Source organism: Cherax quadricarinatus, chromosome 16, assembly GCF_038502225.1.
Source record: "Cherax quadricarinatus isolate ZL_2023a chromosome 16, ASM3850222v1, whole genome shotgun sequence".
NCBI lineage: Eukaryota > Metazoa > Arthropoda > Malacostraca > Decapoda > Parastacidae > Cherax > Cherax quadricarinatus.
Window position 1 is genome coordinate 198,141 of NC_091307.1, and position 26,031 is coordinate 224,171.

The window sequence follows — 26,031 nt, forward strand, 5'->3', positions numbered from 1 at the left end:
ATATAAGTAATCTTTTTCTGCTGTGTTTATTTTGCTACGTTTACACCCAGGATAACAGGCCATTTGGATTCCTGGGTTGTAATAAAGAACCTAATTTCCGCAGTCATAAACGCTGTTTCTAACACTATTAAGCAAAATAACGTCAGCTTCATCATTTATGAAGTACTAGAAAGAATCCTTCTGAAAACAATAAACCTTGTTGTCTTCACACAGTTGCTGCTGCTGATACTACACAGGAACATTACAGCAGAGGAACGCTGAAACAGGTCTTCTCAAAGCCAACCACTAACAGAAATATTTGTCCAAACTATTTTTATGCTACCCAAGCAAAAAGCTTTAATCTTTTTACTTATGCACAAGTCGACTTTTCCAACCACATGTGTTACTACTACTACTACCGCTAGTATTACAATTACTACACCTCACTCTAAGCCTATATATACCCTCAGTGTCCATGTATTGTTTGTAAGGGCTTGATACAGCTCCTGCAGAGTGTTACGTTGCCACAACAAAATGTCATATTAGTTGCACTTGTATCCTTTTACCTAATATATTGTCGGTAATGCTACTAACATTATTACTGTTTCATTCCAGCTGGAGTCTTTCCCATAAATGGATCTTCCTATATTTCTTGCACATTTCTGCAACATTGCAAGCTCCTGATGATGTGTTGATTGCAACATGAAAGCCCTAGAGCTAACATTCAACACACACTCACACACACACACACACACTTATTTATATATATATATATATATATATATATATATATATATATATATATATATATATATATATATATATATATATATATATAAATATACATATATATATATATATATATATATATATATATATATATATATATATATATATATATATATATATATATATATATATATATATATATATATATATATACATATACATATATATATATATATATATATATATATATATATATATATATATATATATATATATATATATATATATATATATATATATATATATATATATATATATATATGTCGTGCCGAATATGTAAAACTGGTCAATTAGCAAGAACTCATTTAAAATTAAGTCCTTTCTGAAATTATCTCTTATACGTTTAAAGATATATTTTTTTCATTAATGTTGATGTAAAAATTTATAATTTTGCATCAAAAGAATCTTAGAAAACTTACCTAACCTTATTATAACAAGAGCAATTTATTTTAGCCTAACCCAACAAATATATTTTAAATTTGTTTACAATAATTTAGTACTAAACAAACGCAGTGAAATATATTTTTTTCGTTAGGTTCATTATGATTTTGGCGAAATTATTGCATACACAAATTTTCGCTTGTCTTATATGGCAAGATGAGCGTTGCTATTTAAGCCAAGATCGCAAGTTCTGCCTATTCGGCACGACATATATATATATATATATATATATATATATATATATATATATATATATATATATATATATATATATATATATATATATATATATATATATATATATATATATATATATTATATCAATAACAACACTGCGCTAGCTAAGGATTCGAACCCATGTTGTACTGGCCTGCCTCATGGAAAGCGAGAACCACATGACGCTTTAAACCACAGGACCACCCAACCCTGTGGTTTAAAGCGTTATGTGGTTCTCGCTTACCATGAGACAGGCCAGTACAACATGGGTTCGAATCCTTGGCTAGCGCAGTGTTATTGATCAATACCACTCGTTCGTGGTTACAATAATATATATACATATATATATATATATATATATATATATATATATATATATATATACATATATATATATATATATATATATATATATATATATATATACATATATATATATATATATCTAGATATATATATATATTTCTATATATATATATATATATATATCTATATATATATGTTTATATTTATATATATATATATATCTATATATATATATATCTTTATATATATATATGTATATATATATATGCAATAAGATCACAGTGAACAGGTGATTTCAAAATATGCAAAACAACCACTCTAAAAGAATAGAGAAATTTCAAGCGCTTTCATGACTACTCACATTATCAAGGATAATGTGAGTAGTCACGAAAGCGCTTGAAATTTCTCTATTCTTTCAGAGTGGTTGTTTTGCATATATATATATATATATATATATATATATATATATATATATATATATATATATATATATATATATATATATATATATATATATATATATATATATATATATATATATATATATATATATATATATATATATATATACGCAAATAATCGCAGATGGGCGATTTTAACTATGGGGGGAGTAGAATGATAGCTCTAGGCCTTTCGTGTTGCAATCAACACATCATCAGGAGCTTGCAAAATTGCAGAAAAGATGAAAGTTTCCACGCGAATACGTCCCAGAGGACTGCGTTCACTGGAGTGAGCAAGGGAGAGAGGAGAAAGTTCCGGAAGTGCTCACAGGCACAACAGCCAGAAGGATGAATATTTTAGCATTAGAGAAATCCCATAAGCATTGATATTGTAACTAACGTAGCAATAATAATTAATTTAGTCATATTCCGCTAAGACAACAATAACTTTAAATACGTATATAAATATTGTCTGCGACATAGGAGTCAATGGCAATTACATTATACTCTCCACAGGACAACGTGTCCTTTAAATGACGAGAGAAAACCCTAACGTATAGAGGAGAAATTTCTAAAAGCTATGTAAAGGAAACAGGGCTCATTAACATAAACTCGTTTAAAGGGAGGGTAGGCATCTTAAATGAAAAGATGGCCACCGATATTCATACCACATAATTCTGAGGCAAACTCTGGTTCAACCTTCAGAAACTGCAGGAAAAAAGGCCCTAATTCCTCTGTGTGGCACCATATTTAAGACAGTCTGATCAATACGTATAAGAGCCCAATTTTAGACTGTGTACTATTACCTCAGCTAAAAATGCATCTAATTTGAACAACCCATTACTGATATTGTATAATGACTGCCTAACATGCTTAATAATTGCCAATTCTACAATATTCCTCTCAAGCCAGGAGGAACAAGGAAAGATGACTCTTGCTTCCAGCCAATTTGCAGGGTTATTGTTAGGTAAGACACATATGCAACAGTTAGGTATCTTTATTTCGAAACGTTTCACCTACACAGTAGGCTTCTTCAGTCGAGTAAAGAAAAGTTGATAGAAGCAGAAGAGACTTGAAGACGATGTTTCAGACTTTGGAACAATGCTATTCTCCAGGCTGAGGGACTGACCACCTCAAAACTTTAAGGGTGATGGACTGATTACATCGTCTTCAAGTCTCTTCTGCTTCTATCAACTTTTCTTTACTCGACTGAAGAAGCCTACTGTGTAGGCGAAATGTTTCGAAATAAAGATACCTAACTGTTGCATATGTGTCTTACCTAACAACCTGTCGGTATTTTATACCATTTTAATGTTCAATCTGTCAGACACTGCAACACAAGGGTATCTTGGTACAGACCTGCAATCAACTTCGACAACCTCTACTAGTGAGAACGGCTGGATTTGAGAGGGACCTGACCTCCCAACATCTGCGTTCTTACTTCTACTAGTGACCTTCGTCTCACCTCCTGGCGCTATATAAGGCTCCATCCTGTCACTTCAACTCTATATTGTTTCAGACTCTGGAACGATGCTCTTCTCCAGACTGAGGGACTGACCACCTCAAAACTTTAAGGGTGATGGACTGATTACATCGTCTTCAAGTCTCTTCTGCTTCTATCAACTTTTCTGCACTCGACTGAAGAAGCCTACTGTGTAGGCGAAACGTTTCGAAATAAAGATACCTAACTGTTGCATATGTGTCTTACCTAACAACCTGTCGGTATTTTATACCATTTTAATGTGCAGGGTTATTACAGGCTCTAATATGGTTGAAAATTGCGTTCGACTCTTGTGCTATACATATCGAATAACGGTGCTGGGACATTCTCACATCCATTGACTTTCCAGTTTGTCCCAAATAGGAGAGACTACAACAGTTGTAACCAACTCTGTAGACACCACCAACACGTTGTTGTGGTGCATTCATTATCAGGATGCTTCTAACAGTCCATGAATTTTTAAATACTACTTGTATATTAAATCTTCTAAGAGCATTCGGTAGGATAGATAAATTCTCGTTAAATGGAAGGACCGGTACATTTTTGGTCTGAGGTGTTATCCTAGGTTCTATCCTATAATAAGTTTTCTTAGCTGCCAGCGAGGCAGATTCCATAAATATCTTAGGATATTGCAGTTTCGTGCTAATGGCAAATATTTTCTAAATTTCTTTATCTAGGAACTCAGGGCTGCACACTCTATATGCTCTCAAAAACATAGTCAGAAATACACTCCTTTTGACTCTAGTCTAATAGTTGGAGTAGTAGTGAATGCATGAGCACACATTGGTAGCCTTCCTACATAGTACTGTAAACTTAAACTTTCTATCAGCCTGGTGTATCAACACATTTAAGAATATAAGTTGACAGTCCACCTCTTTCTAAACGGTGATTTTAATAGAGGGGAGTAAAAACGTTTCCAGGGCCATATCGTTTGGACAAGGACACCAGATGTCGTCCACATATCTGAATCATTTAGCTCTACATGGCAGGATATCTTTCAACAGTCTAGCCTCGAAAAATTCCATATACAGATTGCTCTAAAAAGGGGATAACGAATTACTCATCGCCATTCCTTGTTTTTGAGCATAATATTTCCCCTCAAATTCAAAACATACAATCAACTACACAAATCTTAAGCAATTCAATAATGGTATTTTTATGAAAAGGCAAAGAGAACTCATCTAATTGGGATTTTTCTAATGCTGCAATATCCATCCGTCTGGCTGTTGTGCCTGTGGGCACTTCCAGTACCTTCTCCTCTCTCCTTCTCTCACTCCAGTGAACGAAGTCCTCTGGGAGCGTATTCGTGTGCAAACTTTCCTCCTTTCTGCAATTTTGCAAGCTCCTGTTGATGTGTTGATTGCAACACAAAAGGCTTAGAGCTATCATTCTACTCTCCCCCCCACGTGGTTCTTTTGCATCTAGTATCGCTTGGTTCGCGATACTCGCTTAATATATATATATATATATATATATATATATATATATATATATATATATATATATATATATATATATATATATATATATATATATATATATATATATATATATATATATATATATATATATATATATATATATATATATATATATATATATATATATATATAATATATATATATATATATATATATATAAATATATATATATATATATAATATATATATAAATATATATATATATATATATATATATATATATATATATACATATATATATATATATATATATTTACATATATATATATATATATATATATATATATATATATATATATATACATATATATATATATATATATATATATATATATATATATATATATATATATATATATATATATATATATATATATATATATATATATATATATATATACATAAAAGTAGGTGGGGATATAGTTTTGGAGTGGTTGGTGCAATTATTTAATAAATGTATGGAAGAGGGTAAGGTACCTAGGGATTGGCAGAGAGCATGCATGGTTCCTTTGTATAAAGGCAAAGGGGACAAAAGAGAGTGCAAAAATTATAGGGGGATAAGTCTGTTGAGTATACCTGGCAGAGTTATTATTGAAAGAATTAAGAGTAAGATAGCAGATGAACAAAGAGGCTTTAGGAAAGGTAGGGGGTGTGTGGACCAGGTGTTTACAGTGAAACATATAAGTGAACAGTATTTAGATAAGGCTAAAGAGGTCTTTGTGGCATTTATGGATTTGGAAAAGGCGTATGACAGGGTGGATAGGGGGGCAATGTGGCAGATGTTGCAGGTGTATGGTGTAGGAGGTAGGTTACTGAAAGCAGTGAAGAGTTTTTACGAGGATAGTGAGGCTCAAGTTAGAGTATGTAGGAAAGAGGGAAATTATTTCCCAGTAAAAGTAGGCCTTAGACAAGGATGTGTGATGTCACCATGGTTGTTTAATATATTTATAGATGGGGTTGTAAGAGAAGTAAATGTGAGGGTCTTGGCAAGAGGAGTGGAGTTAAAAGATAAAGAATCACACATAAAGTGGGAGTTGTCACAGTTGCTCTTTGCTGATGACACTGTGCTCTTGGGAGATTCTGAAGAGAAGTTGCAGAGATTGGTGGATGAATTTGGTAGGGTGTGCAAAAGAAGAAAATTAAAAGTGAATACAGGAAAGAGTAAGGTTATGAGGATAACAAAAAGATTAGGTGATGAAAGATTGGATATCAGATTGGAGGGAGAGAGTATGGAGGAGGTGAATGTATTCAGATATTTGGGAGTGGACGTGTCAGCGGATGGGTCTATGAAAGATGAGGTGAATCATAGAATTGATGAGGGGAAAAGGGTGAGTGGTGCACTTAGGAGTCTGTGGAGACAAAGAACTTTGTCCTTGGAGGCAAAGAGGGGAATGTATGAGAGTATAGTTTTACCAATGCTCTTATATGGGTGTGAAGCATGGGTGATGAATGTTGCAGCGAGGAGAAGGCTGGAGGCAGTGGAGATGTCATGTCTGAGGGCAATGTGTGGTGTGAATATAATGCAGAGAATTCGTAGTTTGGAAGTTAGGAGGAGGTGCGGGATTACCAAAACTGTTGCCCAGAGGGCTGAGGAAGGGTTGTTGAGGTGGTTCGGACATGTAGAGAGAATGGAGCGAAACAGAGTGACTTCAAGAGTGTATCAGTCTGTAGTGGAAGGAAGGCAGGGTAGGGGTCGGCCTAGGAAAGGTTGGAGAGAGGGGGTAAAGGAGGTTTTGTGTGCGAGGGGCTTGGACTTCCAGCAGGCATGCGTGAGCGTATTTGATAGGAGTGAATGGAGACAAATGGTTTTTAATATTTGACGTGCTGTTGGAGTGTGAGCAAAGTAACATTCATAAAGGGATTCAGGGAAACCGGCAGGCCGGACTTGAGTCCTGGAGGTGGGAAGTACAGTGCCTGCACTCTGAAGGAGGGGTGTTAATGTTGCAGTTTAAAAACTGTAGTGTAAAGCACCCTTCTGGCAAGACAGTGATGGAGTGAATGATGGTGAAAGTTTTTCTTTTTCGGGCCACCCTGCCTTGGTGGGAATCGGCCAGTGTGATAATAAAAAAATAAAATAAATAATATACATATATATATATATATTATATATATATATATATATATATATATATATATATATATATTATTTATTTTATAGGCCAGTGTGATAATAAATAAATAAATATATATATATATATATATATATATATATATATATATATATATATATATATATATATATATATATATATATATATATATATATATATATATATATATATATATGTATATATATATATATGTATTATAATGTTTATGTTATTATTTCTTTAATAAGCATGTTATTTTATTTTCACACACTTGATTGGTTTTACAACAGCATACTATCAAAATTTTATGTTTTAGCTTATTAAAAGTTTTAACAAAATTATTATGGTACTACTGTTAGTGATGTCATTAGTTTGAACGCTATAAATCATATGAGCTCTTGAACACTGAAATGCAAAATACATTCATGTATGGTGGCAGAGGATAAAGAGAATGGGACACAGGACAACTTATGGAGGGAAAGGAAAAGAATATCGTAGAAGAAAGGAAGAGACAAGGGGGTGGAAGAGTTGTGGATTGCGATTTTTAAGTTTACTAAAGCCCACGTAAAAGCGTGTGTTAGGAGCACTTTAGCGAGGGTTTATAGTGGAATGTGATGGGGCGGAGCTCCTCAGTAGTCCACCAACATGTGTAAACACTTCACTGAAAAACACGGATTGATCAGGTGAAAAGTATTAAGGCGGATCTAGAGAAAGAGAGAGAGAGAGAAGGAGAGATAGAGAGGGGAGAGAGAGAGAAGGAGGAGAGAGATAGACAGACAGAGTTAATATATTCCATCAAAGGGAATCACTTCATGAGCTCCTTAAATCATTAGATTTGCTTTAATCTATCGTAGAAGGTCAGAGCAGGCCAACATCAAGGAACACGCGATGCACACCTGATGCTGACATTATTGACAAGGCCTGGAATATTCACATCGGGATTAAATCAACAGCAAATACCTAGTGGAAATCTGTCAGCACTAGGGCTTCACAGGTAGACAGAGCTCAAAACACTGCATCTGAAAAGTCTAATACAACTTCTTTGGCCACCGTAGAGGGAGCAGATCCATTACCCAGCAACGCAGCAAGTCATGGATCTGTCAGCTCTCCTCCTACATCTGACAATACACCTGCCATCACTGTTCCACCATCTGTTGGCACACCTGGCAGCAGTGTTCCATCTGCCGATACTAAGTCAGGTTTTTCTCCAGCAGAGAGAGGTGCAGCTAACACTCAGGTGACCGGCACTGTGCCTGAACAAGTACTGGGCCAAAGCACGACCAGCAGGGATATATCTGGTTGAGCTGGATAAGGGTGTGGTAGAGGACGTAGGAGAGAAAGAGGTAGCCACCTTCAGCCGTTTCACCTTCCACCAACACAGTCCCAGGAAAACGCCCACCAGGTACACAATCAACGGACTCATCGGCAGCAGTACGTACAGAGAAATCAGCAGCAGAACACAAGAGATGCAGGAAATAGGAATCCACCCTCCCAGGCACCTAGTCAGTGCTCCCACTGTCACTGGAGGTGGCACACCACTAACAATGCCTGCGAGATACCAGGAATTCAGTTACTGCCACAAAAGGGGACATCCAGAAGACAACTTTCATAAAAAAAAAAAACTTGATGGACAAGATCACCAGTTCTTTCAAGATTTATTCTTTGAACAAACCAGCAGTATCTCAGAACTGGTGAACACACACGTCACCCACCTAGCTACTCCTATCTCGGCTCACCAGGTGGTTTTGTGCGCTATACAAGACCACAGCTACGTCCCAGTGGCTGCCCCGGTATCCTACCTGTCTCGACGGCAAGCACTTTTCACATCCACTAACTCAAGCTAAACACAGTCATGAGGAGCCAGTCTATTAGCATCCTGTCGGCCAACTTTAGAGGCTTCATTACCAATGTTGGGGAGCAACAAAGTTTTGTGGACACTCAACGTCCCGACATAATCGCCGTTGTTGAGACAGTTTTGAACGAGAGGACTCTCTAAAAAATTGCTATAACGCTATAATTGCAGGCTACACCTCATGGATGAGAAGATATAGGCAAGGACACGGAAGACGCGTTGCCTTGTGTGTAAATGCCCATCTCATTGATGTTGCAATCGCTAATCACCTGCAAATGATGTTCTTCGAGCTATGCATAAACACTAGCACCTCTGTACTAGCGTGTGCAATGTATAGACCTCAATGACAACAAGCAGACCCCATTAATTTTCCTGAAGGAAAATGTAGTCTTCCCTCTGCTTCATTATAAGTGTCAGCATATAATTGTTGGTTACCTCAATCAACATCTTATACACTGGGATTTTGATGAATCTGCAGTATTTGACATGAAAAACTTCGTTGACTGCCCTATTCCTTTCTCTGGCTCCTTCCTCGACCCAGTAGTGAGTGATCTACCTTAAGGTATAGTCACTTGTCAACCCCTTGGCTTTGTTGGATCATCTGACCACAAGGCTGTCTTTATGACATTGAAGATTCCAACAGAACTAGGTGAAGAATTTACATGCACGGCATGGCTGTAGGTAAGAGGAAACCGGCCAGCCCTTTGCTCGCCGCCCCTGACTGGAATGCTTTTCTCCATAGCGTTGTTGATAACCAAGTGAATGCCTTCACTGAACACATCCTTAATCTCTAACAAGAACACATCCCTCACAGGCAGCATGTGATGAAGCCTTCAGATTTGCCTGGCTTTGGCTTTCGTTGTGGAGAGGCTGCTACTGCTAAGTACAAGGCTTGGCGAAGGTACAAGAGGCATTACATTATCTATAACAGGAACCTGCACAAGTAAGCCGGTCGGCAAATGGAAGAAGTTCAAAAGCAGGCCATCGCTCGACAGAAAAAGAAAACTAGCGTTTAGTGGTCTCTAAAACCTTGTGATCCTTGATCAAGGGCCATCAAGGTTATTCGCCTGATGAAATAATTCCACCTCAAAATCGACAGGATGGGAAAAATCCCTAATAGCAGTCAGGAGAAAGTTAGTTTAGTTTAATATCTTTATTATGCACCCCATACCCATCCTGTGGGCGGCAGTCAAAAGATTACAAAGGTACATAATGGGTCCAGGGACTGGACCCCAAAGTTATGATAGCTGAACTAGTTACAAAGGTAATGAACTCCAGGTAGATCTGGTCACAATCATGGCAAGTTACAAAGGTAATGAATCAGTCTCACTCCTATACATGGTTACAGTCATGAACAAATTACAAAGCAATGAGCCACTGATACGTCCACACCTGGTCACAATTGTAATGAGTTATAAATACAAATATTAAGTGGGTCATATACCCACACGAGCGCGCGCGCACACACATACACACACGAGGGCGCACGCACAGACATATGCACACGAGCGTACAAAAATATGCATACACACAAGCACGCCCCCCCCCTCACACACACACACACGTGGTAATGCATTATCTACAGCTAGCAAAGTCAGGGTATTTCTCCAAAATGGTCTGTAATATACCGCTGTGGATAAAATACTTTGCCATTTCTTGAACATTTCTGAGTGAGTTGTCTCTAAATTCATTAATTTGATTGCACTCCAGTACATAATGACGCAAGGCGTGACAATAGTCCATTTGGCAAAGTTTACATTTTGTTTGGTCTACATCTGTTGGTGGTGATTTAGCCTGCCATAGATACTTGTAACCCAGCCGGAGCCGGGCGGTAGTGACCAGGGGGGGCCCAGGGGGCCCGCCCCCCCCCCCTTTGGCCCTCTTTGGGCTTTGGCCCAGTGTTGTAGCTGGGTTTTCATTTTGGGGTGAGGGGAAGGAGGGGCCAATCCTTTACATGGCGGGGGCATGCCCGCAATACCCCCTGGCGAAACCGATCCACTGTTTCAGTCACCGACTGAACCTGGTGCTGACTAAGGCCTGTGATGTCAAAGAAGTCAAACTCGCCCTCCAGACGCTGAACGAGGTGTACAACTTCATCCATTCCAGCAACATGCGGATGCTTCGGTTTACCAAACTCGTGAAGCTATCCTCAGCCAAGCGGGAAAAGCTGGTGCCCCTGTGCCCCACCAGATGGGTCGAGCGGCACGATGCTGTCCTCGTGTTCATCGAGTTTCTGCCTCTCATCGCTATTTTTCTGGAGGATGAGATGAAGTTGGATGCCAACGCCGGACTCCTACTCGCTGCGATTCGGGACCCCCGCTTTCTCGTTGGGTTGGTTGTGGCTGAGTCCGTTTTGGCACACACACTTCAGCCAAGCAGAACCCTATAGAAAAAGGAAGGTGACCTGGTATGTGCATACGCACTGATTCGTGAAATCGGGACTCTATTCTCCAAATTTAGAGCGGATGCCGAGGAGTACTTCCACGCTGTGTTCGTGAAAGCCAAAGATCTTCTAGTTGAAGTGGGCTCAGCTCACGATGACGTCCCTATTCCCAGAGTCTGTGCACGACAGACACAACGCGCGAATGTCCCAGCGGCATCTGCTGAGGAGTACTATCGGCGCTCGGTGTATATTCCGTTCGTTGACCATGTGATCGCCGAGTTAAAGAGCAGATTTGATGATGACACTGTGCCCGTTGCTCTCCGATTGAAGGAGCTGATCAGGAGCTCAAAAGCAAACGTGGATGCTGTTCTTAAAGCCACTAAACTCTACGAAAGTGACGTTGAGTCACTTTTACTCGTGCAGACGGAAACACAGCGGTGGACATGTTCCGCTCCGGCCTTCGAATCTGTCAAGAAAGCAAAGGAATACGCCGAGGCCCGTATGTTTCCGAACATCGCGAAGCTCCTTACCATCCTACTGACCCTGCCAGTCTCAAATGCAGAAGCCGAACGATCGTTCTCAGCCCTGAAACGCCTGAAGACGTTAGGATCGCATCAACGGCCTCGCACTACTCGCCGTCCATAACGATGTACATGTTCCTGTTGATCGTGTGATCAACAAGTTTGCGGAAAGGAACCGCCGTCTTCTCTTTGCTTAGACTGCAGTGTGACTAATCCTTTCAGTGTAATAACCTTTGCATGTTACTTTTAAGCTACTATTATAGGTAATATTATAAAGTATAATGCTTACTGTCTTAAGCAGGTATATATATATATATATATATATATATATATATATATATATATATATATATATATATATATATATATATATATATATATATCTATATATATATATATATATATATATATATATATATATATATATATATATATATATATATATATATATATATATATATATATATATAATATATATATATATATATATATATATATATGCAAAACAACCACTCTGAAAGAATAGAGAAATTCCAAGCGCTTTCGTGACTACTCACATAATCATAGTTCCTTGATAATGTGAGTAGTCATGAAAGCACTTGGAATTTCTCTATTCTTTCAGATTGGTTGTTTTGCATATTCTGAAATCACCTGTTTACTGTGATCTTATTGCATATATATATATATATATATATATATATATATATATATATATATATATATATATATATATATATATATATATATATATATATATATGCAATAAGATCACAGTAAACAGGTGATTTCAAAATATGCAAAACAACCACTCTGAAAGAATAGAGAAATTCCAAGCGCTTTCGTGACTACTCACATTATCAAGGAACTATCATAGTTCCTTGATAATGTGAGTAGTCACGAAAGCGCTTGGAATTTCTCTATTCTTACAGAGTGGTTGTTTTACATATATATATATATATATATATATATATATATATATATATATATATATATATATATATATATATATATATATATATATATATATATATATATATATATATATATATATATATATATATATATATATATGCAATAAGATCACAGTAAACAGGTGATTTCAAAATATGCAAAACAACCACTCTGAAAGAATAGAGAAATTCCAAGCGCTTTCGTGACTACTCACATTATCAAGGAACTATCATAGTTCCTTGATAATGTGAGTAGTCACGAAAGCGCTTGGAATTTCTCTATTCTTTCAGAGTGGTTGTTTTGCATATATATATATATATATATATATATATATATATATATATATATATATATATATATATATATATATATATATATATATATATATATATATATATATATGCAATAAGATCACAGTAAACAGGTGATTTCAGAATATGCAAAACAACCACTCTGAAAGAATAAGAAATTCCAAGCGCTTTCGTGAGTAGTCACGAAAGCGCTTGGAATTTCTTATTCTTTCAGAGTGGTTGTTTTGCATATATATATATATATATATATATATATATATATATATATATATATATATATATATATATATATATATATATATATATATATATATATATATATATATATATATATATATATATATATATATATATATATATATATTCTACATTTAAGTTAAGGTCTAATGTAAAAGTCTCTAGCTATTAAATTCTTACTTTCAATAAAGTTTTAATAAGATACAAAATTCCTCACATTGTAAGGTCAGTGTTTTTTTTTTCTCAGAAAAATTGGCCCTCTCATTTGGATCCGAAGAGAAACACTGGCACCTAGAGCAGATGGTTATGCCCATTCATTTAGGTCAGTCCGCCAGTAATTAACAAATAAGAATCCCGTTAGTGGAGAAACAGTAATGCTAATGCTCTTTAAACAACCAAAAATTCTGCCGTCGGGCCCCCCCCCCAAACTTTGTTCCTAGATCCGCGCCTGGTAGTGACATCCAAGAGTCTGCTTATCTTGTTAGATGCACCATAGACATGTGGCTCCTCCTGCATGATGGAATGATGATAGATGGACTGACTTGTGTCAATCTCCCTAAGTCTTAAGTCAATAAAGTTCAATTGAAGTTCTTTTCGTATTATTGTTCTCAAACTGCTAACTGACAACCCAAGATTGTAATCTACTCCCTCTTTGAAAGTATACAGCTTAGCCAATTTATCAGTTCTATCATGCATCTGAAGACCAATGTGAGATGGAATCCACAGCATGTGCACTCTGACTCCACTGTCCACAATCTTACCATACCTGTGTCTGGCTTCTGACACAAGCGTGCCACAATTTATACTTAATGAGTTGAGAGCATTTATGGATGACAGAGAATCAGTTACAATTAAAGTGTCAACCTTAGATACATGAACGCATTTGAGTGCAAGGAGTATGGCAAACAGTTCTGTTTGAAGGGTAGAGGCCCAGTTATTGATGCATACTCCAATTTCTTTATGAGAGCCATCACTCTGTATGACAACAGCAGCACTACCAGCTGCACCAGTGGACTGGTGAACAGAACCATCAACGTAAATAATTTGTGAAAGAGTTCTGTGTGACTAAGTTATCAATACAGCTTAAGGCATCATGTCTGGCTTCAAGACGAAGCTTTGGTTGTGATTTAAGAAGAGTTTTGGGTGGAAATGGAGGAATGGTAGTTTGGAATGGGGTAATATCCCATGGAGCAGGGAAGTGTCTCTGTTCTTTAACTTGACATAGATCATGTAACTGGTTCATGCAGAGGTCGGTTCCAGTTTTTTCGATCCATCTGGAAGGATGTTCACCAGTGCTGAGGAAAGTTTGGAGGGCTTCTGTGCAGGGGGTTTGAATGGTCTAACCTAAGCATATTGACCCCAATAAGGATATTTCTTTCAGAAACACAATCTCTAATGCTTGGAATATTAAGTTCATTCCACATATTTAAAATTTTGGCAGTACGAGGGCATCCTAGGATTATGCTCATTGCTTCGTTTTGCAGTTTTTCCAGCCCTCCAAGCTTCCAGTCAGACATGATTGCAAGTAGTGGCGCCGCATAATCAACCAGTGATCTAATATAAGCAAGATACATTATTTTCACAATTTTAACATTAGCTCCATACCTGGGATGAAAACCTGTCACAACTCTAAGTGCTCTCAGCCTTTGTATTGGCGACAAAGTCTCGTTACAACAGGTTCAAGTAGTGGAACCTCAAAGCCTAGATACCTGTATTTGCTTACATATTCTAGAAGAGACCCATCATGCAACTGGATCTGACGAACTGTGCCTCTCTGTTAAGGAGGACGCCTGTTGAGTATCTTTGTTTTATCTCCTGAGATTATTAACCCCAGGTCCTGACATGAGGCTAGTACATGATTAAGAATGTTTTGGGTGTTGGAGAATCCGGTGGTGTGAATCATTATATCATCAGCAAAACTAACCATATAATGATGGGGCTGGCTGGGCATAGCATTAAGTAAGGCATTAATCAGAATATTGAAAAGGGTGGGACTAAGCACACCTCTCTGTGGGGTTTCTAATTCAAAATCTTTACTTACACTTCTATGTCCCTGGAACAATACAACAGATTCAAGAAGCTAAGTGGCATACACAGTGTCGTAAGGCATGACTAGGCTGCAAGTTCGACAAACGTTCGACCGAAAAATTCATTGATAAATTCAAGGAATACATAGAGGCTGAAGGATTCCCCCCCCCAACAAGTGTTCAGTTGTGACAAAACAGGCCTCTTTTGGAAGAAAATCCCAAAGAGGACCTACATCATTCAGGAGGAAAAGACACTGCCAGGGCACAAGCCTATGAAGGATCGGCTAACTCGTTTGTTTTGTGGTAATGTTAGTGGGGATTTCAAAGTGAAGCCTTTACTGGTGTATCACTCTGAAAATCCCCGAGTGTTCAAGAAAAACAATGCCATGAAGAGTAATTGTGTGCTCTGTGAAAAGCTAACAATAAGGCAGGGGTCACGAGGCTAATTTTCATTGAGTGGGTCAATGAAGTGTTTGGCCCAAGCGTTAAGAAATACCTCCTGGAAAATAAACTGCCACTTAAGTGCCTCCTGGCAATGGACAATGCTCCTGCTCATCCTCCAGACTTGGCCAACCAATTGTTTCATCACAGTGAAGTTCTTGCCTCCTAATGCCACTCCTCTCATCCAGCCCATTGACCAGCAGGTCATTTCAAACTTCAAAAAACTCTACACCACAGCAGTGTTTCAAAGGTGCTTTGAAGTGACCTCGGACACCGAATTGACCTTAAGAGAGTTCTGGAGGAATCACTTCAATATCCTCAGTTGCATAAGCCTTATAGAAAAGGTTTGGCAAGAAGTGGCTTCCAGCACGATGAACTCTGCTTGGAGAAAATTGTGGCCAGAATGTGTCCCAGAGAAGGATATTGAAGGGTTTGAGGCTGACCCTGACCCTGACCCTGACTCTGACCCTGTCTACCCTCTGCCTGTTGTGGAATGTATTGTGGCTTTGGGGAAGTACATGGGGTTAGATGTGAGTGGCCAGGATGTAGAAGAGTTGGTGAAGGACCAGAGGGAAGAGCTAACCACTGAATAGCTGCTAGGGTGCTAGTGCTGTCCTGGAGGACAGTGCTGAGGGTTCTAGTGTTGTCGTGGAGGAAAGTACTCCAGAGGGTCCTAGTGATGTCTTAGAAGATAGCACTCGTGAGGGTACTAATGTTGTCGTGGAGGACAGTGAAGACAACATTATTCAGTCCAAAGAGGTTCAAAATAGAGATACTGCTGGAGATGGATCAAAATGGGATGATGCCTCAGGGAATAGTGTCGACACACTACCAGCAAAACCTGGTGGAAGCACTGATGTCCATACAGGGGTAAAATATATTGAGGAAACAGGAAAAATAAATGCACCAGCAGTGAACGCAGCTACAATAAATCCTAGCAAACACAAGTACAATCTATGTAAATACTATGCCTTGGGTATCTGCAGGCATGGTATATCTGGTAAAACAGGTGGGACATGCACCTTTGACCATCCCAAAAAATGCCGCACCCACATGACAACTTATTTCAGCCAGAAATCTGTCACTCATCAATCCATGAAAGAAAAAATGCTACAATACATACTGCCAAGGCACATCATCTAAAGGGGACTAGAAGACACAGACCAGCCAGACTATGGGAAACAAAAAGAGGAGCTACAACCTCTCCAGGGACAGAGGATTTTTTAGGGCCAGAAGGGAAAAAAGACTGGCAAGAAATGACAATAATCCTACACCACCTGAAAACACTTCTGGAGAAGAGGCACGGACATTGGCATCTACTCTACGCTCTAAAGCCGTCAAAAAAAAACTAAATTTCTTACATCAAGAGACTGCTCACAAAGTCAAATGCAATATTTGCAGCATTCACAGAGACCCATATAAAGGATCAATATGACAACGAAATATGGATCCCAAGTTATAACCTATTTCAATGCGACAGACAAAACAGGCAACAAAGGAGGTTGGCCTGTATGTCACAGAGTCATTCATTTGCACGGAACTACTAAACACCTCAAATGATGTAGTTGAAGTGTTGGCGGTAAAGATCGAAAACCTAAACCTTGCCATTGTGGTAGTATAAAGCCTCTATATGCAACTTCCCAGCAGTTCCAGGAGCATCTTGAGAAAAATAACCACTGTCTGGAAAATCTCCCAACTCCTACCCCAAACATCTTACTACTAGGAGATTTCAACCTGAGACACCTAAAATGGAGGAGTATAGCAAACAATGTTTTAGCAGAGATCACCCTGGGAGGCAGCTCATATGAAAATTCACACACACACACAAACTATTAAATCTCTGCAACAAATTCACCTCAAACCAGCAAATAGTAGAGCCTACAAGACTAGAAAATATGCTGGACCTCATCGTCACTAACAATGATGATCTGTTACATAATATAACTGTATCAAAGACAATTCACTCAGAAACAACATAACAGAGGTACAGACATGTATGCACAGGGCTCCAGACCAGCAAAATGTGAGCAGTCATGAAGGTCTCTTCACGAAATTTAATTTCAATAACAAAAACATACAATGTGATCAAGTAAACCATGTCCTAAATGAAACAAGCAGGGAAGGTATCCTAAACAACACAGATTTAACCATTTACCTTGAAAAAATGAATTCTGTGGTTCTTGAGATCTGCTCAAGACACATTCCATTAAAAAAAAGAAAGATAAGATGTAAATTAGAAAGAGAGAGACGTTCCATATACAGACAAAGGCGAAGAATCACAGAGCTGCTGAGTGGGGTCAATATATCTGAAATACGAAGGGAGGCACTAGTCAATGAAATTGCAAATATCGAACTTAAGCTGAAGGAATCTTATAGGAGACAAGAATCACAGGAATAACCAAAAGCCATAAAGGAAACTGAAAAAAAATATTTCTTCTTTTATGCCAAATCTAAGGGAAAAACAACATCCAGTATTGGGCCCCTGCTTAGGCGGGATGGGACATATGCAGATGATAGCCAGGAAATGAGTGAGATGCTAAAGTTCCAATATGACTCAGTGTTCAGCGATCCACTGCCCACTATAAGGGTCGACAATCAAAATGAATTCTTTATGAACAAAACCCAAAATCTGGTCATCCCAAAACTCTCGGATATTATTCTAACTCCACAAGATTTTGAAGAGTCAATTAATGGCATGCCCATGCACTCTGCCCCAGGCCCAGACTAGTGGAACTCAGTGTTCATCAAGAATTGCAAGAAGTCCCTATTGCGTGCCTTCAGCATTTTATGGAGAGGGAGTATGGACACAGGGGTCATCCCACACATACTAAAAACAACAGACATAGCCCCACTCCACAAAGGTGGCAGTAAAGCAATTGCAAAGAACTACAGACCGATAGCACTAACATCCCTTATCATAAAAATCACATTCACTGCCTGACCACGGTAGAGTGCGGTTGTGCTCTGCACCCCTCTGCTGTTTGTCATTTACCTGGCTGCAGTGGTGTGAAGTGGTGCTGCCACGCCTCTGCTAACAACTTAGGTGCACTGTGATTTTCAAGATGGCGGTTAGTCTGAGACGCCGGATAAATACTGTAGGCACTGAGCTACTTAAAGGAACGATAACGCCTAGTTCTGCGCAAGTCTCATTGCCAAAGATCATCCAGCAGACATATGGCATACAAGATAGTGACTTGTATGGTGTAGCATTAAACAGAGGCCAAAGAATTTTCGTCAAACTGCTATCAGCTACGGTTTATGAATCGTTAGTCACCAGATTTCAGGATGTAAGTCTTAGCGTCACACCAGCTGTCAGTGTAAGATTGACAGATGTTTCACGGCATTATACGTGGATCAAGTTATGCAACGTTCCCTTTGAGGCGGACGAGGCGGATATAAGGAAAGTTTTTGAGATGTATGGGACGGTGCATTATGCTCAACATGGTACATGGGCGGCAGGTGCCTATGCTGGTTTTCCAGAGGGTTCTTTTAACCTCAAAATGACTTTGAGGCACCCAATACCGTCCAATGTGTATCTACAAGATTTCAGGACGCAGGTAATGGTATTGCACCCAGGACAACGACGTACATGCTGCCAATGTGGTGAGTATGATCACATAGCGGCGACCTGTGACAAGCGAAGACGTGTGCCTTAACCTGTGGTGGACGTCGCAGCCCCTGCTTCAAAGGTGGCAGGTGAGAAACAAACATCGGATGGAGGGCGTGGTGTTTTGTGGAGCGAGATAGTGGATCGGGCACACAGGACTGGCGGTGAGTTGGAGTCCCTCCACCAGCTGCCTGATCAGGTATCATCTCCTGTGGATAAGGAGGAGCAGCAATTACAGGAGAAGGTTCTTGAGACTGAGGAGGAATTGGAGGAGGTGTTGAAGACTTCGTCATTGCCAGAGAGGGACGTTACATCTGAGCGTGGTGTCATCGGAGAGTCGTCGCTTCCAGAAAGTGGGAGATATTATAATTTGGGACGTGATGGTGGTTTGGAGTCGTCCGTTGAGTCATTAAACCATTCTCAGGTGGAGGTGGAGGTTCATCGAGAGGCAACATCTGACCAAGACATGTGTAACATGACTGTCACGAGAAAGAGGGCGGCTACATCAGATTCTGATGACGTCCTTATGCCTGCACAAAGGCCTAGGAAACAGACTGAGGTGAAGTGTAAAGGTAGTGGTATAGGTGGTGGTAGCCATGATAGGAGACACCGAAAGAAGGGGGGAAGGGAAAGAGAGCACTCTGAAGGTGTCAAACTTAAATTCAAGCTCTGGAGTTGTAAAGAGTGATGAGAGGAAGCAGGGGTGGAAACTTTAATAGGCCTTAGGTGTATGTCTGTAAATGTTAATGGGTTATGTAGAGGTATGAAGAGAGATTGGTTTAGTAATTTCCTGAATAAATCTAGAGCGGATGTTGTGTTCCTGCAGGAGCACAATTTTAAAGAGGGTAGGGTGTTGGAGGTGGCAGGATTTCGAGCAGTTACCCTGCCATCTCCCCGTCTAAAAGGTGGTGTGGGAATTTTAATAAGGGAGACGAGCCCGTTTGTTTTGCACAGAAGCGAGGGTGGAGGGGAAGGGAGGGTGTTGCGTGTGGATGGGTGGTGGATAGTTAAGCGTGTGTCTTTTGTGAGTGTGTATGCGCCGGCAGAAAATAACATAAAGGTAAAGAATGATTTTGTGTGTGAGGATCTTATGTTTTTCTTAAGTGCACTGCCAGAGGTGGCAATAGTTGGTGGGGACTGGAATAGTGTAATCAGGGTGGCTGATGTGGACCCAAAAGGGGCTGGATATATGTCTGTGGCTCTTAGGGATTTATTAAGGGATGTTAGGTTACATGATGCCTTAGGGGGGGCGGTGTGGGAGACTGAATATACGTTTGTTAGGAGTGGATATGCTGCGAGACTAGATAGAGTGTACCTTTCTCAGGAAGTGGATGTGAAATCTTTCAGTACTGTTGAGGCTACAATGTCAGATCATAGGACAGTGGTGGTGGAGGTTGGGTGGGGGATGCCCGCGGACATATATAGAAGTTATTGGAAATTAAATTTAAGTGTGTTAGGTGATGAGGAGGGGTTGGAGAGGCTTTCAGTCCTATGGAGGAAGTTTAGTGTGGAAGAACAGGGAGTGGATGACATTGTGACATGGTGGGATAGTGTTGCAAAGGAAAGGATTAGAAAGTTTTATGTGAGAGAAGGAAAACGTATTAATAATTTAAAATATGGACTGGCTAACTATTTAAAGGATAGGTTAAGAGGTTGCTATGGGCGGGGGGTGGGTGTAAATAATTTTCCTATGGATGAAATAGCTGAAATAAAGGGAAGGTTGAGGGTGTTGCAAAATGAAAGGTTTCAAGCTGTAAGGGTGCAGGCAGGGGTGGAAGTAGTGCTTTGGGGCGACAAGCCATCAGCATGTGCTTTGCGGCATCAAAAGCAAAGGCAGGCGGTGACAGCTATCCCATGTTTAGAGGTAATGGAGATGGTTGGGAATTATAGAGCAGGGCAGGAGATACAAACCATGAAGGGGATGTGTGCGAATGCGGAGGCTTGGTACGAGAAGTACTGGAACAATGGGGGAGTGGGTGACGTGGCGTTGGACAAGGTGTGTACGTATGTGACGTGTAATTTAGGAAATAGTGATAGAAAGGCTTTAGGTGGGACTATTACAGCAGAGGAAATAGAGAATGCGTTAAGGGGAATGAGGAAGGGGAAAGCGCTGGGTATTGACGGTCTCCCGAGACCGGTAGAATTTTATTTACAACATTGGACGTTAATAAGAACATAAGAACATAAGAAAGGAGGAATACTGCAGCAGGCCTGTTGGCCCATACTAGGCAGGTCCTTTACAATTCATCCCACTAACAAACATTTGACCAACTCAATTTTCAATGCCACCCAAGAAACAAGCTCCGATGTGCAAGTCCCACTCAAATCAAACCCCTCCCACTCATGTACTTATCCAACCTAAATTTGAAACTACCCAAAGTCCTAGCCTCAATAACCCAACTAGGTAGACTGTTCCACTCATCAACTACCCTATTTCCAAACCAATACTTTCCTATGTCCTTTCTAAATCTAAACTTATCTAATTTAAATCCATTACTGCGGGTTCTCTCTTGGAGAGATATCCTCAAGACCTTGTTAATATCCCCTTTATTAATACCTATCTTCCACTTATACACTTCGATCAGGTCTCCCCTCATTCTTCGTCTAACAAGTGAATGTAACTTAAGAGTCTTCAATCTTTCTTCATAAGGAAGATTTCTAATGCTATGTATTAATTTAGTCATCGTACGCTGAACGTCTTCTAACGAATCTATGTCCATTCTGTAATATGGAGACCAGAATTGAGCTGCATAATCTAGGTGAGGCCTTACTAATGATGTATAAAGCTGCAGTATGACTATGACCTCTGGACTTCTGTTGCTTACATTTCTTGATATGAATCCCAGTAATCTATTTGCCTTATTACGTATGCTTAGGCATTGCTGTCTTGGTTTAAGGTTGTTGCTTACCATAACCCCCAAGTCCTTTTCGCAATCTGTATGGCTAAGTTCTACATTATTTAACTTATAAGTGCTAGGGTTATGGATACTCCCGAGCTTCAGAACCTTGCATTTATCTACATTGAACTGCATCTGCCACTTTTCTGACCAAGAGTAGAGTTTGTCTAAATCCTCCTGAAGTTCCCTAGTTCTAGTAAGATTTTTTATTTATTTATTTATTTAAAACAATACAGTACATTAAATAAACATAGGATCACATGTCATTTCATTCATAGAAAGTATAAATACAATTTTCAATATATACGCTAGAATGGTTATAAATTGTCGCCCGTCCCCTATGCATTATGTACCTAGCCTAAGGTAAAACAAGAATATACAAATTCTACGTTACCTTAATTAAAAACATATTATATACATTATAAACAAAGAGAAACGATTCATCAATAATATGCCTTAGTATTTGATTTTATATCAATAAAACCTTTATACAGACATTATACATAAACAAGTGCATATATAACAAAATATCCAAATATGAACGATATGTAATGAAACCAGTACTCAATTTACTGGACTACTGCAAAGATACAAAACATGTTCAGTACATTACACAAAGGTTTCCACTTAATAGCATGAGATAATTCTGAATTGCCAAACAAGTAACATTATGCAACATACACACACCGCATTCTTACCACATATACACACACACATTATGAGAGATTATGTACACATAATACACACACAAAAAAAAGAGTGATACATCCACTAAACTGTCAAAGGAAACAGTTAACCTAATTATCGCATGCACAACAGTGATCAAATATGGGTAATGGGACTACGTGCAAAAAACACAAATTGTTACCCTCATATCTGGTCATATTCCAAACATGTATCCCAGGAGACCCCAAGCAGAACGTTACCAGATATCAGCCGCATGGCTAATACAAGGAAAGTATAAAATGAAAAACTATGTATATAAGTTGCACGAGGTGCTTTTACGTAACACCTGTCATGCAATGCATGAGTTTGCTTCACAAGAGACCCACTCTCTTAACCCACGTCAATTTAAGAACAAAAATTAGTATCCAAGCAATAGTATATACACTTGTTCGAATAAAACATCATCCTAACTAACGATCATACCTAGCATTTATATATTATACCGCACCCATACCAATCGTATGCCACCTTCACACACCCATATTCAAGAAGCCAGCCTCGTGTACCAGCCTCGTGTATTAACGCCCATAAATCCCTGACATGGAATCTGCAATATCCCTTTGAAAATAAGAAAAACCATCTGTTTCCCGTAATGTCTTTATTTCTCTGCTGTGTACCACAAAATATCGCTACCAGTGCTCTGATTCTCTCCCTTACAGATAAATGCCTATGTACCCATGACGTATATACAAAATCCGTCACTAAATATCCGATTGCATTCTGTACCGGTGTTTCGACTCCCCCCACATCTAAACTTAAAGCTCTTAAGACACTAATCCCACCCCCACCCACCATTCTTAAAACCCTACCAAACCACAACCTTACGTGTTCCAATCTCTTACAGGAATAAACTGCATGAAAGACGGTATCAGGATCCCCACACACACAACGCTGCCCCCCCTCCTGCACGCGCCTATTTGCTAATACTTCCCCAGACGGCAGTATATTTTGTAAAAATTTAAACATTATCTCCCTGACCTTGGCCCGTAACCATAACGCTTTTAAACGACCCCATATGTCCTTCCATGCATACATTGGATATATTCCCTCCACCTTAGCCACTACCTCCCTGCCCTCTACCAGTGCCAGTTTGCCGATCTTGATCTTTCGTGGATCTCTTACATAAATTAACATCCTCAACATGTCCTCACATCTCTTTACATCCGTGCCGGTCAACCAACGTACCAAGTCCCGTCTTATCCAGGTCAAACCCGTGCCAGCCATTCTACCCTGTCTCAAGTAGCTATGCTTGACATACATGCCTAACATTCTATTATGCAGATTCATTAACCCCAGGCCACCCCGGCCAACCGGAAGAGACACAACATCCCTCGTTAACCAATCACAAACTGAACCCCAAATATATCTATATACACGCGTTAACATATGCTTCTCATCATATGGATGTAACAGATAAATACATGCCACATGCCACAACTTACTGAACAAAATCACATTCACCACAATTGTGCGCTGATGTATAGACAAGCCTCCTTCCCTCAATCCTGTCAAACGACCTAAAACCCTCTCCACAGCCTCACTTGAATTCACCTTCCTCGCATCCTGTATGTTGTCCCTATGCACAATCCCACACACCTTAATTTGATTTACTAAAGGCCAGCCTTCCCCCTGGCCTAATACCACACCCGCACAATCTCCCACCCCCATAAGCATTGATTTTTCCTTATTAACCGTCATTTCGGTTGCTTTCCCAAACATTCCACCAATTCGCTCACTTTTCCTAAAACCTTGGCTCCACGAAATAAAACCGTAGTGTCATCCACATAACCTATAATTCCTGATTGTACCCCCACCTGACTTTGCATGTCATCCTGTCGTACAATCCCCCGCACGGCTCTAAAAAAACGGGTCCTGAATCAACGCAAAAAGAATTTGTGATACAGGACACCCCTGCTGCAGTCCCCTATGCATCCTAACAACTTTTCCCAACCTACCATTTACCTGCACCCTAAACATAGCCTGCTCGTACACAACCTGTGCCCAACTAACAATTTCCTTTCTGAAACCTTGCCACTGCATAAACTTCCATAATGCATCTCTCTCCACACAATTGTATGCAGCGTGCCAATCTAAAGCTAATATTCCACCCTTATTACCCCTCCCGCTTTCCTCAATGAACCTGCAAATAATTCCTTGTCCCACACACATAGATCGTCCTGGCACACCATATTGTCCCTCCTCCAGAACTCTCTCCAAAACCCGTTTTATCCTATTTCCTAACAATTTCGCAAATATTTTATAGTCGCCACACATTAATGAAATTGCCCTATAATTATGTATATAATTCCCAGATTTCTTTTTCAGGACCAGGACAACCCCACCTGTTCTTTGTTGCTGTCCCATAATGCCACTATTTTTCATGGCATTAAATAATATCACGAAAAAGTCGCGAATACAATCCCAATTGTCCTTGTAAAAATCACAAGGGATTCCGTCAATCCCCAGCGACTTCCCTACACTCATACCCTCCACAGCCAACCTAATCTCTTCTTCACTTATAGGTCCATTCAAAGCCAACCTGTCCATGTACTCTAGATCACAACGTACCCATTCACCCATTTCTCCTAGTGCCCCCTTAGAAATCCCAGCATTTTTATACTGCAATTCATACCATGCGTCTACAAAGGTATTCATAGCCTCCGTTGACTGAAGGACCTGCCCCCTACTAAAGTCTCCCAATGGCTCCTGAACCTCTAATCCCTTTAATTCTGTCACCTTGCGACGTCTGCCCTGCTCTCGCAAGACAAACGCCGACGGACGGTCTCCCCATAAAACCTCATCAATTCCACTTGCTATCCGCGCCGCATCAAAAAT